The sequence below is a fragment of the Aedes albopictus genome, chromosome 3 (genome assembly GCF_035046485.1).
Source record: "Aedes albopictus strain Foshan chromosome 3, AalbF5, whole genome shotgun sequence".
Lineage (NCBI taxonomy): Eukaryota > Metazoa > Arthropoda > Insecta > Diptera > Culicidae > Aedes > Aedes albopictus.
In genome coordinates, this window is record NC_085138.1 from 80744929 (window position 1) to 80763586 (window position 18658).

Consider the following 18658-nt stretch of genomic DNA (forward strand, 5'->3'; position numbering starts at 1 on the left):
GGTATGATGAATAATATGACAGCAGCGTCGTCCCCTTGGTTGATGATTGTGATGATTGTTTCGAGATTCCATGAGTGTATATGTTAACAAATAAACATGTAGAAACCGTGACCGATTTAAACGTTTTTTTTTTCTTCGCCTATCATAAATCTCGCGACGATGGGTTTTCCGATCTGGAAGTTAGTGTTGTCCACCGTGTTCGCTGCGTTGATAGTTCAACAGGTTATAGGCCCAGATTTTGCGAAGAAATGCAAGAAAGTGTTAAGTGTTTTGAGAGTTCATGAGTGTATATATTAACAAGAGATGACAAAGCCGATGTGTGTAGAATGATTATAATCATAATTATTATTGTAAATAGTCCGTACCTGTCCGTACTAGTTCGTCTACGAATAAATATGTAGAAAAGAGTTTTTTTTTTCTTCGCCTATCACAAATTTTGCGACGATGGGTTTTCCGGTCTGGAAGATCGTGTTGTCCACCGTGTTCACTGCGCTGATAGTTCAACACAATTATGGTATTGCACCATTTGTTTTTTTTTGCTGCTGTGTTCCTATTGTTGCGGTAGTGTTCCTATCCTCCAAAATCCCATGTAAATTCAATGGGATACCGCAAAATTAAAAACCGAAATTGAATATTACCTCCATAATATGAACAGTGTGCCTTATATTGGCACAAGCGATTAATTATCGAAAACAGTGAAAAACGATAGCTTTCATATTTTACAAGAAAATTTGGACAGAAAACTACCGACCAACGTTTTGAAATCCTTCATTAGGTGGTATGATCAATTTAATAAAAAAATTACACTAATACCACAATGATGGGCACACTTACCCTATAAGTTTTAAAATTAAAAAATATCCTATTTGGAAAGACTGTATCAAACAAATGTAATTTTTCATGGTTTCTTTGACCGATTCCTTTCAATAAAAACCCTAATTAATCCACCTAGCGGTGATGACGCCTTTCTCGTGCCTTCCACACCCAATTTCAATAAAACTCAAGCAAAATGTTGATGTACATCGCACTTTCAAACAATTAACAGAAATCCATTTCATGATATCAGAAATCATATCGTTTATCTGACTTGTAATGTTTGAGCCTCAAACTCTTAAGAAAAATACGCTATCTTGAATTTGAAGCTGCCATTTAGGATTTAAAATTGCCATCTTGGATGTTCTGGTCGCCATTTTTGGCGTCCAGGCGTCTTCCCTACGAAAAATATACTTCATTAAACAGCTGCCATCTTGAATTTGGAGCCGCCATCTTGGATTTTGGACCACCATCTTGGATATTCTAGTCGCCATTTTTGGAATCCAGACATCATCCTCATACCAAATATACCAATAATGCATTGCTTCAGGTCCTAAAACTCCATTAAACAGCCGCGATTTTGAATTCGGAGCCACCATCTTAAATTTTAGATCGCCATCTTGGATATCCTGATCGCCATTTTGGACTCTGGAAGTCTTCACCATACCAAATATACCAATATTGCATGGTTTTAGAGCCTAAAACTTCATTAGAAAGACGCCATCCTAAAATTTGGATCGCCATCTTGGATATTCTGGTCGGCCTTTTTGGACTCCAGACATCTTCCTCATACCAAATATACTCATATTGCATGGTTTTAGAGCCTAAAGCTTCATTAAACAGACGCCATCTTGAATTTGAAGCCACCATTTTGGATTTTAGACCGCCATCTTGGATATTCTAGTCGCCATTTTAGCAGTCCAGACATCTTACCCATATCAAATATTTCCATTTAGCATGCTTTAAGAGCCTAAATCTCTATTGAGCAGCCGCTATCTTGAATTTTGAGCCGCCTCCTTGAACATTTGGCTGCCATCTTGAATTTTGGGTCGACTTCGTGTTGATTTCCGCACAAAACTCGTCAACCATGCTAAAGGTTACAAAAATCACCACAGTTTGATGTATCGCATGATGGGGCTAGTTCAGTTTTATATACGGCTAGTTCTACCGGTGCTGGTCCGGATCACTGAAATGGCCATAACTCCGGAACGCCTCGGCCGATTGGACCATTTTTGATAGCAAACAATTCCGGTTCGATTCAAGCTATAATCCGAAAAGTCGGCCAATGGGAAGAGTCTTAAAAGTGAGTGAACTTATTTTGCGCACATACATACATACATACATACACACATACAGACATAATCTCAATTCTATATCTTTTTTGTTAACGGTGATTAATCCCAACAAATAATCTCAAATCGTTGAACTGAGTTGATTGGTAAATGCGACTTGATCCTACGAGCCTTTTTTTTTCGAAAAATCGTTTTTTGAGTGAACATATAGTTTTTTAGTACACTAAGTGTACGAGAAAGGCAAAACACTACTTTCGAGCTTTTTGCTTTAGTTATCTTACTAAACCAATAGATTCCAAGATCTTTTTTGATAACAAATTCTTTCTGTCGGGACTCCCGGAACCGGTTCCGGACAACTACCGGTTCAGATATGGTCTGATACTGTTTTCCTGCTAATCGTTCATCAGGTTATCGAAAATGCCACTGTTTGATGTGTCGCATGCATAGGTTTGGTACTCTTTTATATTTGGCCATTTCCGGCGAGACACCCGGAACTGGTTCCGGAATACAACCGGCTGTCCCGTATGTGGTCTGAGCTTACTTCCCTAATAACCGGCCATCAGGTTATTGGAAAAACCGTGATTTGACGTGTCGCATGCATGGGTTTGGTTCACTTTTATATTTGACCACTTCCGGTGGGACATCCGGAACCGGTTCCAACACTACCGGTTCAGATATGGTCTGATATTGTTTTCCTGCTTACCGTTCATAAGATTTTCGAAAATGCCGCTGTTTGATGTGTCGCATGCATCGGTTTGGTACTCGTTTATATTTGGCTGGTTCCGGCGGAAAATGCGGAACCGGTTCCGGAACACTACCGGTTCAGATATGGTCTGATACTGTTTTCTAGCTAACCGTTCATCAGATTATTGAAAAAGCCGTTGTATGATGTGCCGCATGCACAGGTTATGTTCAATTTGATATTTGGCCACTTCCGGCGGGACACCCAGAACCGGTTCCGGAACACTACCGGTTCAGATATGGTCTGAGATTATTTTCCTGCATACCGTTCATCAGATAATCGTAAATGCCGTGGTTTGATGGGTCGCATGCATGGGTTTGGGGCATTTTCATGTCTGGCCCCTTCCAGGGGTACCGATCCGGAAGATCTAAATGGCCATAACTCCGGAACGGCTGGACCTATCCGAACCATTTTCAATAGGAAACAATGGGACCAGATGCCGCGTCGAATGAACCATCGGTCATTAAAATCGGTTGAGGTTTACTGCCAAAAACTGATGTGAGTTTATTTGTACACACACATACACACACACATACACACATACACACACACAGACATCACCTCAATTCGTCGAGCTGAGTCGATTGGTATATGTGACTCGACCCTCCGGGCCATCTATCAAAAATTCATTTTTGGAGTGAACATATAGCCTTTCCAGTACACTTAGTGTACGAGAAAGGCAAAAAGCTAAAGGTCTAATATGCATGCATAAAATAGTTTTGAAAATAAACATAAAAGAGAATTAGGGTATTTTAGCCAATAGTGTACCCCTAACCGATAGTGGAGCCCCTTCATTTTTTCCTAAATTTCCTGCTCAAATCTGATCCTACCGGTGAACTTCCACCAGGAGACGATGGCTCATGTTCCTACTAGACAGTAGTTCCAAGTGGTTCCCCAATGGGTCCTCTATAGGATAATTTGAGCCTGATTTGATATGATTGTTTTATGAGAAATATGAGGTGTTTTGTATGGTTTTTGGGTGCAATATGTAGGAAAGACATAAAACTTGTTGCGCAATCGTTGATAAAGACAATTCAATTTGGATATCATACTGTTTTCATGATCAGTGCAATTTTAAACTACTATTGGTTAAAAAACCTATTTCAAATTGTCAAAAACGAGGGCTGATGCGATCGGCAACATTTTTGCCTTTCTCGTACACTAAGTGTACTGGAAAGGCTATATGTTCACTCCAAAATTGACTTTTTGATAGAAGGCCCGGAGGGTCAAATTACATATACCAATCGACTCAGCTCGACGAATTGAGGTGATGTCTGTGTGTGTGTATGTGTGTGCGTGTGTGTGTGTGTCTGTATGTGTGTGTACAAAAAAACTCACATCACTTTTTGGCAGTTAACCTCATCCGATTTCAATGACCGATGGTTCATTCGACGCGGAATCTGGTCCCATTGTTCCCTATTGAAAATGGTTCGGATCGGTTCAGCCGTTCCGGAGATATGGCCATTTAGGTGTTCCGGAACGGTACCCCAGTAAGGGACCAGATATGAAAATACATCAAACCTATGCATGCGACACATCAAACCACGACATTTTCGATAACCTGATGAGCGGTAAGCAGAAAAATAGTCTAAGACCATATCTGAACCGCTTGTGTTACGGAACCGGTTCTGGGTGCCCCGCCGGAAGTGGCAAATATCAAAGTGAACCAAACCCATGCATGAGACACATCAAACCACGGCATTTTCGATAACCTGATGAGCGGTAAGCAAGAAAATAGTCTCAGACCATATCTGAACCGGTAGTGTTCCCGAACCGGTTCTGGGCGTCCCGCTGGAAGTGGCCAAATATACAATTGTACCAAACCCATGCAAGCGACACATCAAACCACGGCATTTTAGATGACCTGATGGACAATGAGCAGGAAAATCATCTCAGACCATATCTGAACCGGTAGTGTTCCGGAACCGGTTCTAAACGTTCCACAGGAAGTGGTCAAAAATACAATTGTACCAAACCCATGCATGCGGCACATCAAACCACGGCATTTTCGATGACCTGATGGATAATGAGCAGGAAAATCATCTCAGACCATATCTGAACCAGTAGTGTTCCGGAACCGGTTCTAGGCGTTCCGCTGGAAGTGGCCAAATAAACAATTGAACCAAACCCATACATGCGACACATCAAACCACGGCATTTTCGATGACCTGATTGACAATGAACAGGAAAACCATCTCAGACCATATCTGAACCAGTAGTGTTCCGGAACCCGTTCCGGGGTTTCCGCCGAAGTGGTTAAATCTGAAAGAGAAACAAACCCGTACATGCGTCACATCAAATCGTGGCTTTTGCGATAACCTGATGAACAGTTAGCTAGAAAATAGCCTTACGTCACACTAAAGACTACTGGTAGTGTTCCAGAATTGGTTCCGAGAGTCCCGTCGAAATTGTCAAACCCTGCATGTGACACCTTCAATTTGCAGCGTTTTTGGTTAACCGATGAGCAGTTAACAAGACAATAATGTTAGACCATATTTGATTCAGCCGGTAGTTACCCGGAATCAGATCCGGGTAGTAAAATGTAAAATTTAACCAAACCCATGGATGCGGTACATCAAATCACGACCAGTCTTGTAAACATTCGACACTTTTTACTACCTTCATTTCGTTGCCGCAGTCGGGTGTCAGTCGGCTTTGTTACATTCATGCGCTATCGTTACCTCTTACCTACACACAACACGAGCAGTAGAACGAAGATCAATAAACATAAGAAAGGGTCAAATCAATGTCATCTGACACGATGACATGTGTCTAATTCTAGCTTTACGCATAGATTTTCAGCCAATTCCGATTATGAATGTTAATATTAGTTTATTATTGCATGTTGCATTGAATACGACACACACACAGCTAATCGCGTTCGGTAATTTTTACCGAAATCTCAACCGCTGAGCGTTCGGTAGTGGATTTTTAACGAAATTCTGTAAAAAAATAACAAATTTCGGTAAAATGTTATCGTTTATCTGTCAAACTCTAACGAACTTCGGTAGAAGTTGCTACCTTTACCGAATTTTTCCTGTAAAACAAACTCAACGGTTGAGATTTCGGTAAAACATTACCGAAGTTGGTGATTTTTTCTAACTGTGCAGATGGGCAACATAGTTCTTATTATGGAAGAAAACAGGAATAACAAAAGCCGAACCGTCTCCCGAAGCCGCTATCGTGGTGAAGTGCATTCGTTTGACATTTTTGTTTCGAGCAGTAGTTTGATTGCTTGTGTTGCGAATGTCGGAGACAAAGGAGGCCGAATATCGACGAAAAGGTTCAAATGACTGTGATCTCTAACAAGACTGACCACGACTTATCGACAACCTGATGGAAAAATAGGGTCAGACCACATTAGATTCCCGGTAGTGTTGCGGGTTCAGCTATGGCTTCGAAAGTGGTTAGAAGTAAAAGTGAAGCAAACCCATTCATGCGATATATCAAATCGCGGGGATTAGGTAAAGGTGAATAAATAGCAATAAAATATTCTCAGACCATAATTGGGACAACCGGTAGTGTCATGGTCCATGAATCATGGAATCAGATCCGGCTATCCCACCGGAAATTACCAAATATAAAAATGAACCAAACCCATACATACGACACATCAGATCGCAAATTTTTTGATAATCTAATGAACGGTTAGCAAGAAAATAGCCTTAGATCACATTAGAGACTAGCTGTTGTGTAGCAGAACCAACGTTCAGGTGAAAAATTAAATCGTGGCATTGTTTAATGGCCTGATAAACATTAGGTATGAACAACAGTGACGAATAGGTCTAAGTTCTCATATATGAGAACAAAATATAGACAAAACTAAAGCGATCTCATCAAATCGTACCATTTCAGATTCCTAAGGTGTAAATTTATAGCAGGATGGGTCAACGTTGAATGGAAAAATAAGAATTTGATCGCGTCAACAGAAGATGATGGCTATTTTAAGGAATTTTGAGCTCTAAAACTATGTAAAATAAGTATATTTGGTATGGGAAATTTGTTCGAAGTCCACCAGAGTATCCAAGATAGCGGTCCAAAGTCCAAGATAATGGCCCAGTATTCAAGTTAGTGCCTATTTTATAGGATTTTTAATTCTTGCATTATGCGCATATTTTGTATGAAAATATGTCCAGAACTCAAAATTTGTAATCAGAAAACCCAAGCTGTGCGCTGTTTCACAAGGTCTGCAGTATGACTATAATTTTAATGGGAAGAATGCCGGTCTTCGTCCAAAACTGGGTAACCAGAAAATCATAAACGACATGCCAAAATATAATACGGCGACTATTTTATGTAATTCAGGTGCAGAGTCCTAAAATGAATATCAGAACATCCAAGATGGTGTCTCAATGTACAAGATGGCGGTTAGTTTAGTCGGGGTAGATAACCGGAGTCATAAAATGATGACCGGAAAATCTAAAATAACGTTTCAAAATGTTGCGACTTCATGACACTTGTTTGGTTTGAGTTTTGGATCGTTGTCTTATATTTTCTGAATATTGGATGTTATGCTAATATAAAATGTATCCATATTTAGTAGATTTAGCAAGCAGTTTTCATTTTGTATTTATGTCAATGTCATCAACATGTCGCTCGAATTTTGTTGAAAGGATATTTTAAAGCACGAGAAAGGCACCATCACCGCTAGGTGGATTAATTAGGGTTTTTTCCTATTCCATTCAAACAAATATTTCAGCCAGATTTGGTTCAAATTCGTAATGGTCGCTTGCTGGCGGTCGTACACTTGGCGTGAAATAACCAAAATGCCCAATCGCATTCTCATCAGATCCGTTTGACTGCTATGGGGCCGTTCATACCTACGTAACCTACAACAACATAAGGTCAAACTCAACCGATGTGGCTGCGAATCTATTTGCTGACTTCTTCAAAGATGTGTATGAAACAAACGATGTCTCCGCAACAGGCCCGTTCATCGACAGTATTCCGTCATACAATATGTCCCTAGCACATCCCGCTCTAAATGAAGTCAACATCCATGCTGCTCTCAGTTCAGTGGATCCTTCGAAAGGGCCAGGTGCAGATAGATTGCCTCCAGTTTTTGTTAGATCGTGCGCCGCCTCTCTCGCTGTCCCAATGATGATCATTTTCAACCGATCACTTACGAGCGGTAAGTTCCCGACCGCCTGGAAAACTGCTGCGATCATCCCGATACACAAATCTGGTAACGTTCATAACGTTGAAAACTACCGAGCTATTTCGCTTCTACCATGCTTAGCTAAGGTATTTGAACGTTTGATTTATGATATCATGTTTCCTGTCGCGCTTTCAATCATATCGGAGTGCCAGCACGGGTTTGTTAAAAATCGGTCAACACTTACGAATTTGATGGACTACTCCAACTTTCTGTTTCCGTGCATGGACAAGCGCGTGCAAATTGACTCGATCTATGTGAACTTTGCAAAGGCATTCTATAAAGTTCCTCACAATCTTGCGATTGCGAAACTTCAACACTACGTATTTCCCGCCTGGCTGACCAATTGGTTAAAGGACTACCTCACAAACAGAACGGCATTTGTATCGTTTGGGAACGCTTCTTCAATAGGATTCCACATTCCCTCAGGCGTTCCGCAAGGGAGCCACTTAGGGCCGCTGATTTTTGTGCTGTTTATTAACGACCTGTGTCTTCGTCTCCGCTCTGGAAAGCTTTTCCATGCAGATGACTTGAAAATGTTTCGTTCTATCTCGTCTCTGCTGGACTGCGTTGCGTTACAGCATGATATCGACATCCTCAGCGAATGGTGTGACAATAACGGAATGCATGTGAACGTTAAAAAATGCAAAGTAATTAATTTCAGTCGGGTACAATCGCCAATCTCTTTCGATTACGCACTGAATGGTTCTCCCCTTGAACAAGTGGAATGAATCAAAGACTTGAGTGTGATTTTTGACAGAAAATTGACGTTTGCTAAGCACATATCGACGACGATAGCCAAAGCATTTGCCACATTAGGATTTATAAAACGCAACACGCAAGAGTTCAATAATATGTACCCTCTACTGTACGCTCGTCCGCAGTATTCTAGAGTACGCCGTTCGAGTTTGGTCACCATTCCACGCAAAGCACTCTAAACGCATCGAACGTGTTCAACGGTCGTTTCTAAGGTACGCCTTAAGGAAACTTCCTTGGAATGACCCTCTGAGGCTGCCTCCTTATGAAGACAGGTGCAAGCTCATTAATCTTCAACCATTGACAAGTCGCCGTGTGATGCTCCAAAGGTTGCTGATATACGACATTTTATCTGGTAAGACTGACTGCTCATCATTGCTAGCCGACATTACCGTCTATGCACCGTGGCGCTGGTTAAGAAACAGAGGTTTCATCGCTCTACCGTTTCGCAGAACACTCTACGGGCAGAATAATCCTTTCAGCCGCTGCTGCCAACACTTCAATGAAGTTTTCGACGTGTATGACTTTGGGATGTCTAGGAATACATTTAAAATAGCTATTAAGGACCTGTGATAGTTTTTAAGAATCAGTTTGTACAGCATTTGCTGGAGGCGTAGTGAAATAAATAAATAAATAAACCACGTAGACTTTTATGAGGGTGGGGTGGCTTCTGACCAAAAATTATCAAAAAAATTGTTTGGACAAAAAAGTCTACACCGGCTGTTGGGGTCCGTATGAAGTTGATCATCAATATTAACTTCTTTTCTCGATCAGCCTAGATAACTGTGTAGTGTCGGTAGCGGTTGTCACAATTGGCCAAGAATAACACTACGGACCGCCTGATCCAGTGGTAAGAGTCCACTAAATAGGTGAGCCCTAATTCATGGTGTTATGCGGCATTAAACTTACCGTGCCTAAAAATGAATGGTTAGGGGGGTCTAATAAAATCCTAACCGCTTAACGGAGCCTGTGGAGTACTAGGGCGCCCTCCACAGTATTCTGCCCTTACTGCGCTAACCGGAGCAATAGTGCAGTTGGCCTTGTGCTCCTCCGAGATAATCAGCTATCCTTCTTAAGCCTTAACTGGGAGGCTTAATAAGGGTGGGATTATTAGTATGTTGTTTATTAGCTTTAAATATAACCTATATGACTCTTCACATTATGCATTCTTCACAGTGTCCTCTGTGTATCTTCGCCTTAATCGATACCGAATTGGTTTTGATCGATGTTTTTTTTTTCTTGTGTTGTGATTGTAAGAGATTGATCTTGCCTAGCTTGGGTAGTGGCTATGGATATGACAGCTCAGATCAATCTTCAGCATAAAAGAACAGCTTTGGTTCAAGAACCTTACTTTCTATGTAGATGTCTTAACTTTAATTAACACCTATATGGTTTCGCATTTTGCGTTTCACCCGATGTTTGTTACTTTCAGTAAAAATGAAATGGCAATCTCGTGTGTCATGCCTCGAGCGGCAATTAACTTCCTCTGATGATGATTTCCTGGAATGATTTGCTTATTCAATACACACTTCCCCGGATGTGTGGATATTACATCTTCGGATGAACCTGATACATATCGATTGAATGTGCACTAAATCGCTTTGCTTTTTTATATCTCCAAAATGTGAATACTTTAAACATGTTTTGATAAAACTGCTTGTTTGCAGCCTTGCTATTCCCAAATCTTGGCGGAATTATACTGTCAAGTTTATTCCGGAAGTGGATAATGCATCGTATGAAGATCAGCCCTATCAGTTTGACCTATTTTTCTGAAATGATTAGACTGCTTTGTCGAGCATCACATTCGTGATGTTTTTCTGGCAAACATGCCTCTCCATGGGAACCAACATGCTTACCAAAATGGTAAGTCCACTGTGATTTGTTTACACAATGTTGTTTACGATATCGAAAAAGCATTCATTCAAAAGCAATTTTTTTTGTTGTTTTCTTGGATTTCCAGAATACTTTTGAACACGTACCTTTCGATTCCATATTGGAAGCCGCACGGATTTTCCTGTTTATCTTTCAATGATTTCCAATTGGATTTACCAAATGCTCAAAAACCGACATCTCTTCTCGGCATTACGTCAAGCTGCGATTAGGAAATTGAGTGTTTGTGGTTGCCCCCGTGCGGGAGTCTTGCCACAACTTTTGAGGAATCTCGTAGCAGAAACGCAGTTGAGATAACTCAATGTGGTTTTCATACTTATGATTTTGTCCATCACAAGCCTCCACAGGATGTTTCATTTGTATGTCTTAGCTGACTATGGAACTTCGTATGATTTGATGTGTATCTATTAAGTTTTTTTGCAACTGCGTTTCCGAGTACTCGATAAACACTTGATTAAGAGAAACTGACCTAAGAAGCCTGAATCTTCAGGATATTCTGTTGTTCTGAACCCGTTGTGGCAAGAAGCTATAGGCTTATTATACGCTTTATGCGTTTTTGCCTTTCTCGTACACTAAGTGTACTGGAAGGCTATATGTTCACTCCAAAAATGACTTTTTGATAGAAGACCTGGAGGGTCAAGTCACATATACCAATCAACTCAGCTCGACGAATTGAGGTGATGTATGTGTGTGTGTGTATGTATGTGTGTATGTATGTGTGTGTGTATGTGTGTGTGTACAAACTAACTCACATCACTTTTTGGCAGTAAACTTCAACCGATTTTAATTACCGACGTTTCATTCGACGCAGATTTTGGTCCCATTGTTTCCTATTGAAAATGGTTCGGATCGGTCCAGCCGTTCCGGAGTTATGGCCATTTAGGTGTTCCGGATTGGTACCCCAGGAAGGGGTCACATATAATAATGCTACAAACCCATGCATGCGACATGTCAAACCACAGCATTTTCGATTACCTGATGCAAGATAAGCCGGAAAATAGTCTCAAACCATATTTGAAGCGGTAGTGTTCCGGAACCGGTTCCGGGTGTCCTGTCGGAAGTGGCCAAATATAAAAGTGCATCAAACCCATGCATGTAACACATCAAATAGCGGCTTTTTCAATAACCTAATGAACGGTAAGCAGGAAATAGCCTCAGACCATGCTTGGGACAACCGGTAGTGTTCCGGAACCGATTCCGGGTGTCCCGGTGGAAGTGGCCAAATGTAAAAGTGAATCAAACCCATGCATGCGGTACATCAAATAGCTGCTTTTTCAATAACCTAATGAACTGTAAGCAGGAAAATAGCCTTCCGGGCAGAAAAGAATTACAAAACAATTGCAAGTTTTACCATTCAAAAAGAATAACTGAACGGTAAAATTTGCCATTGGTTTGTTTGAAATAAGTGACAAAAGGGCAAAAATAATAACTGACATTCTTCTATAAAATAACTCAGGAATGTCAAATTTTGGCATTACAATGGCAAACCAAGAACAAAAAAATTTTAAGGTGAGAATTGCAAAATATGACATTATTGAGTTATTGAAAACAGAACAATAGCAAAATTAGTTATTCGCCAGTCAACTAAAAAACACTATCAAAAAGTTACCATTAGAATAATCAAAATTCAAATTTTGTCATTATGTTGTTCTTGATAAGTGCCAAACTGCGATGGTTCATCAAACTCATAAGAGGTCAACAATATCTCACCAATTGCAAAATTTGTTATGATAGCAAAATAAGACATTCAGTAGCTATTCTTCCAAATTTGATAAATGACAAGCGAATGGCATATTTTGATATGATATCATATTATGCTATTCACATGTTGTTTCAAGCTCTTCATGAAGAACTCATGAATGACAAAATAAGTTATGACAATAAAATTTGTTATTCTTTTGTTTTTGGTTTGTCATTCACCTCTACCCGGGCTCAGACCATGTTTGCGAAAACCGGTTATGTTCCGGAACTGGTTTCGTGTGCCCCGCCGGAAGTGGCCAAATATAAAAGCGAACCAAACTCATGCATGCGGCATATCAAATCGCGGCTCTTAAGGTGACCTGATGATCGGTGAGCAAGGCCGTTTCTATGAGAAACGGTATAGTTCTGGCATCAATTCCGGATGTCCCGCTGGAAGTGGTCAAATGTAGAAGAGAACCAAACCCATGCATGTGGCACATCAAATAGCTGCTTTTTCGATACCCTGAAGAACGGTAAGTCTCAAACCACATCTAAGACTACAGGTAGTGTTCCGGTACTGGTTTTGGGCATCCCGCCGAAAGTGGCACATAAAATCGCAGCTTTTTCGATAACCTGATGAACGGTTTGCGAAAAAAAATGGCCTCAGATCATATTACTACCAGTAGTGTTCCAGAACCGATTCCGGATTTTCCACCTGAATTGGTTCAATGTAAAAAATGAACCAAACCCGTGAATGCAACTCATCAATGCGCGGCTTTTTAGGAAACCTGATAAACAGTTCGGAAAAAAAGCTAGTCTTAGACCATATTTGAGACAATAGGAGGCAATCAGTGAAGTACTAGATTGAAAGTAGTGAGCTGAATTTTAGTATGGTGAGATGATCAATTCTCTATTTCTGCAATGAAATGGAGCAAACAGCGTGGGTTATATGATTTCATGTCCAATTTTATGCTGTTTGAGCAAAAGTTTGGGTAACTGTGTTGTTGAAGTTGCAAGAAATAAATAATACAACATCACAGTTACCCAAACTTTTGCTCAAATAGCATCAAATTAGTCAAGAAATCATATAACCCACGCTGTTTGATCCATTTCATTGCAGAAATGAAGAATTGATCATCTCACCATACTAAAATCCAGCTCACTACTTTCAATCTAGTACTTCACTGATTGCCTCCTATTGGTGCTGTCTCGGAACCGGTTTCGGGTATCCCGCCGCAGGTGGTAACATGTTAATTTGGAACAAACACATACATGCGAGACATGAGGTCACGGCTTTTTCGATAACCTGATGAATGGTTAGTAAGAAAATTGGCACAGACCACTTACCGGCAGTGTTACCGGTTTCGGGTGCCCCGCCGGAAGGACTCCCAACAAACAGAGATAACTGAAAAACAGTTTGTTAAGCTGAAGTTTGCTTAAGAGTTGTTTGTTCATCTCTTATACAGCTAAAATGTTTGTTGGGCTGTCCTGGAACCGGGGCATCAAACTGTTGTGATACATCTAATTGCCCAAGTAACCACGGTGCTGAACCCTTATTGCATGCAGATATACGGTGTATTTAGAGCAATCATTACTTTACGTGCAAACTTAAGGTTGATTTAAAGTGGGAATAGGCAATTATAGAATCAAATTAAAGTTAGACTGGTAGAATCTTAATTCAGTCGCATAATTGCCATTTCCACTTTAATTCAACCTTAAGTGTTCATGTAAAGTAATGATTGCTCTAAATACACCTTATATCTGCATACAATAAGGCTTCAGCACCGTGGTTACTTGGGTGCTGCATTTTCTAGAACTTGACGACGGAACCTGTTCCGTGTGTCCCGCCGGAACTTGTCAAATTTAAAAGTGAACCAAACCAATGCAACCACCAAAAAACGGCTTTTCGAAAACCTGAAAAGCGTTGAATAAGACTATGAGTGAAGAAGTTGTTGAAATCTCCCTATATGAAATAGAACAAAATCTTGACAAAATTTATGCGATCCGGTTAAATGAAAACATTCAAAACTTCTGAAGTGCAATAATGTAATAATGGTCAATGTTGAATGAGAAATTGAAAACTTAATTGCATCAACTGAAAGCAAAATTGGTTCAATTTCTTTTTGCGTCTAAAATATTTGCGCAAAACGGTGCGATTGCGATTAAAATTTGAATAAAATAGTAAGGAAAATTCCACTCTTTTGTGTTTTTGTTATGAAGATTTCAAATAGAATTGTGAATTTAATCATAATAAACTTACAGAAAAAGTTTGATATTACGCTTGTGCATAAAATATATAATTGAATTTATCGTCTTGATGTTAATCAGCATCCATGGATATTGATGGTGGTCAAAAGTATACTGATAGGCCTTTGTTCAGCTCTGTCTATATGTTGAACATAACGTCGGAATATGTGCTATCATCAAGTTTTCCAATTCGATAATGGCTAAATCAAGCATGATCAGGATTTAGGAACACTTCGGCTGGATATATCATAAGTATTGCACTTACAACGAGAAAGGCATCATCACCACTAGGTGGATTAATCTGGGTTTTTACAGTGTCCTTTTCAGGGCGCTGTTTGAACCCGTTGTGGTACGTTTATGCGATTATGTCGACCCTATTCCCTTATCTTCCTTTTCCCTATCCCATGAATAGGCTCGTATTCATGGCGATGGCACAAATTTCCCAAACGGAGGAGAACGTGCCTCTGGAGCCGACCTACTGAAACTGATACCTACGAGGGGGAGGGGGTCTGAGATTGCCAAAATTTGTTCCACGTGGTTTATGAACAGCCCCTATTGCAAACCACCTTAAAGCTAGCAACGCCGAGCAGGACGTGGAAACCATTCTAAATGATAATGGCAAGCAGAGACATCGGGACCCCGTAGGCTGACGTTGAACCTGTGCTTTACATTAGTGTTCTTCCCAGCAGCCACGATTATCACGATTGTTCTTATCGTGCACCGTGATGTCGCTGTGTCGACGACGCGCCATAATAACGCGATGGTGTCAATCGGGGTCTAGACTGACAAAGAATGCGAAAATAAAGCCATACCCTGTCACAGTATCGGATGTTGGTTGAAGTCAATTTCCTGACATGGTTCGGGAGGGTGGCCCCTCGGGTAACCCAACGAGCGGCACTGCACCGGAGAAAAGTGTTTGAAATTCATAAACATTGCTCAATTGCAGTTTCTTGAATTCGATACATTTTTTAAGTATTTATGACTATAGCTATGAACGATCACCGGAAATAACGTTAACATTTAGTGTTGATGGAATTTGTAGAGGATTCGATGGGACCGAGGAAACGTCATCGAAGTTGATAGTTTTGGTCAGTTTTTTGCCTGGCGCTAAAGATACTTGCAAAAAGTCTCTGCATGTCGTTCCGATCCACGCTTTCGTGAATTTGCGTGCGGTTCGAGTCAGCAGTGTGATATTCAGCAGGAAATACCAAAATTAAAAATTAAAACGTATCCACAAACTTCCAAACGACCCTGCAAACCTCAATAGAGCAACTACACTCGCTTACGATAAAACCTTCTCCCCGAGTTATGCCCATTTAACGATGTCGTAAACTGGCACTCGGGAAGGGAATAGCCAGTCAGTGTCATCGTCGCCGTCGCCGTCGCACAAGTTTACAACAACTGTAACATCTTGAAGCTGTGTTAATTGGTTTTGCTCAGGATAGCGTCAACGACAGTTTGCTATCGTCAAACATGTAGAGTAGATTGTATTAGGGTGATCGTCTCATTTGCGCCTATGGAGGAGGGTTACAAGGAAGCACGATTACAATTCCCAGATCAGCTGTACAAAGTAAATGGTACCGTTCCGGCAGAGCTTATCCGGAACAAAACGGAGCGAAATGTAATCATCATCCATTGACATTGTTTTATGTAGGTATGTGTGTGATTGTGCGTTGTCGGAAATATAGAGCAGAATTCGAATGAACCCATCATTAATGTGGAAGAAGTGGGAGGAGGGATTGGTGTTTAATCCGGTTGAAGCCGATTTTGAGCAAATGTTGATGGGCGTGCTACTGTGGAAGGGATAATCTGGGAGTTACTGTCTGCATGCCTGAATGATTGTGGTGTGCGTTCATCAGTCAGTGGCCTGATAAGCGTATGACCAGGCGACCACCACACAGGATCCCAGATTGGGGATGCAACCGAAGCCAAAGCCATTATCATCATTATATTCAGTTTTTCTCTCTTCCCATGTAAGAGGATTGCAACTGAATTCGCAAAAGTTGGATATTGTATTGAGGGTATACGAGATGGTAAGCTAAGTAAGCGAAATAAAAGGATTGTGCAAAATATTACACTAACATTCTATAGAAGGCCTTCAAATTTGAAGAAAATCTTTGTAGGCTGAACTTTGCATCATTGAATCTACGCCAAATGAAAAATCTTTCTATACTGGACCCACTCCATCGTTTCCATTCCATCTGCACTTAGGTTTTTCTCCTCTCGAATTTACCGGCCTCTTTCTGTTTCTTCCTTTTTATACCTACTGCATACAGGGCAAATCTACAAAAATGGGGGCCCCTTTAGAGTTTTTTTTTTGTTGTTGGATTTCGAAAGTTGAATTCAGTAACAAATTTTGAAAACGACGTATAATCAATGCTACACCATTGATTATACGTCGTTTTCAAAATTTGTTACTGAATTAGCTTCTCATGAATGTTTTTCGAATGAACTAATTGCAGTTCAATTTTTTTATTATAAAACTCTGTCAGAAGTCAGTATACTTTGAACCTTGGACGTCAGTATAGTTTAAAAGCCTTGGAGAGGTCACTGCAGGAATTAAAGCTGGATTTTTTTAGAAAAATTCCTGAAAGGGTTCATAAAGAAATCCTTGGAGAAATCTCTGGACGAATCACAGGAGGTACTTCAAGTGAACTTACTGGAGGAATCCCAGGAGGAATTTCTAGTGGAATCTTTGGATGGAATTCCTCTAGAAATTCTTGTTGGAGTTCCTCCAGAGGTGTCTCCTCTCTAATGGTGACAGTGCTTTTCTTGTTAAATATGTACTCATAATCTTTCAGTCAACGTAAGCCAAAGTGTTCCTAAATTCTTACAATACTTGATTTAGAAAAGCAACAATTATAATTATAGCCATCAAAGAATTGGGAAACTTATTGATGGTACATACACTACCCGTCATAAGTATATACTCACAAAAAGTATTGCATCACCATGACTCGCCTCGATATATCTAAAACCAGAACTCCTACAAAAATGCCGCCTTCAGAAAAGTTGTTGCTTTTGAGCTTCTGAATAACGTTGCTCAAGACAGCATCATTGTAAGTCCTCAGGTTTTGGAGATATCGAGGTGAGTCGGGGTGATGCAATATTGTTGCAATACTTTTTGTGAGTCTATACTTATGACGGGTAGTGTATTCCTAAGTAATGATCTATACGTTGACAGAACTGAACAATAATAGTCCTGTTAATGGCGAACTTCACTATCACTGGAAGCCGATCAACATAAAGACGATAATTACAAGCTACAGTATAACTTTTCTCACTAGGCTCAGGTTACTTTGCGTTCTACGACAAAGTTTTTTTCTGCATACTCTAGGCTATATTTTATTATCATTGGTTAGGGTGATGAAAATAGTCATACAAATAAGCTATCATTAATTGAAATGTTCAAAACGATAGAGAAACAACAGACACTATGATTTTCTACCAAAAAAAAAATTGTAAATGCCACTTTTACAATAGAAAATGGTGTCTTAACAATCCCAACTTTGTGAAATAAATTCCAGTCAACCTCCATACATTTTATGGTGTTTTTGTTATTGCAATGTCTAGTGCCATTGATCACGTATCGTAGTTCCAATATGAGAAAAATGTAAGAAATCGAGGTTTCCCATACTAAATCTCATTCAAATTTCCATCACAATGTCAAGCGCGGGGACGCAATCGAGTCCGGTATTGCTCCATGTATTCAGGTATTGTTCCATATATTCAGGGATTTTCTCGGGCATTTATTTGGAAATTACTCCAAGAAATTCTCATGAGATTATTCTGGCAGTTCCTCCAGAGGTTTTCCTAAAGGTCGATTTATTCAAACTTTCAGGGATTCTTCAAGATTTTTTTTATTTCCAAAGATTTACTAAACAATTCCTGCAGAAATTACTGCAAAATCTATTTCTTAATGAGCATTTTTAAAGAAATTTTTCAGGAAATTGCACATTTTTTTCTTTGCATTCCTGCAGAGTGTTTTTCAGTTGTTCCAGGTACTACATTTTAAAATTGTTTTGTGGTTCTCTAAGGCTGAAAATTTTGGTCGGAGTTCAAAATTTTGAGGGGGACACAAAT